Consider the following 1,159-nt stretch of genomic DNA (forward strand, 5'->3'; position numbering starts at 1 on the left):
CTTGAACTTTTCAAGAAACCAGCTTGGTTTTATTGAATTTCTCTATTATTTCTGTGTTTTCAATTTCATGGATATTTGCTTTAATTTTTATTATTTTCTTTCTCCTACTTACTTTTGGCTTAATTTGTTCTTCTTTTTCTAGTTTTATATGTTGGAAACTTAAGTTATTGGGTTTAGCTCTTTATTATTCTCTAATATGCACATTTAATGCTATAAACATTAGCTACTGCTTTTGTTGCATCTCACTAATTTTGACAATGTATAATTTCATTTTCATTTACTTCAAAGTAGTTATTAATTTTTTTTAATCATCTTACACAATTGTTTTTAATGGAAGTGGGTGGCAGGATGTTCCACTATGATTGATCAGTCCAGGGATCTGCCAACACTAGGTGGAGAAGAAACCACCATCACTCTTTTGGGAGCAGCCTCCGTTGGTGGCTGAATTGTGAGGGGACACAATGGCTCCCTGGATGCTGTGGATGGACTCTTTCTTAGGGTTAATCCAGTGTCTGAGGTTAGCCCTGGATGTGATGGAGGGAGGTGGGGGAGGGGCTAATAGTTTTTCAGGGATCTTGATGATTCCGTGAGTATCTTGGATGGTTTCTTGGTGCACCAGTATCTCATTTTTATTCTTAAACACCCCAGTGTGGTGGTTGTATAAGGCTGCTAAGCGGAAATCCAGGTCATCCTTCGGTATCTGTGAATCAAAAAAATAGGCATCCCGCCTCATGGAAGTGATTGTGGGAGGTGAGTTGAGCTGATTCCAGGGTTCCTGTTGCTGAGCAAGATGAGTTGGGTTTTTATATGGGAGTTTCTTGGTTAAGAAGGCTGATGAAGTTCAGGGTTTCTCTCTCAAGTGAAAAGGCACATGGTGAGCATGGTCATGGTTTCTCTCTTGGCTGCAAGGGTACATGGCAAGCAAGGTGTCATCTGCTGACTTTCTCTCCGGGCTTCCTGTTTCATGAAGCTCCCCAGGAGGCATTTTCCTTCTTCATCTCCAAAGGTCGCTGGGTTGTGGGCTCTCTGCTTCTCGTGGTTATGTTGTTCTTCTATGCTCTCTCTGAATCTCCTAATTATTAATTTTTCTTCAGACCTCTTCTTTCTAGAATCCTCACAGTGAGAACATGCTAGTGTTTCTGGAGGGAAACCCCACAAA

The 1,159-nt window shown here is 40.9% G+C and overlaps 1 pseudogene; it reads right to left on the reverse strand.

Annotated features, from left to right (window-relative positions):
* Window positions 1–388: 388 nt before the first annotated feature.
* Window positions 389–733, reverse strand: LOC143648917 (cilia- and flagella-associated protein 276 pseudogene; annotated as a pseudogene).
* Window positions 734–1,159: the final 426 nt, after the last annotated feature.

Source organism: Tamandua tetradactyla, chromosome 10 (genome assembly GCF_023851605.1).
Source record: "Tamandua tetradactyla isolate mTamTet1 chromosome 10, mTamTet1.pri, whole genome shotgun sequence".
Taxonomy (NCBI): domain Eukaryota; kingdom Metazoa; phylum Chordata; class Mammalia; order Pilosa; family Myrmecophagidae; genus Tamandua; species Tamandua tetradactyla.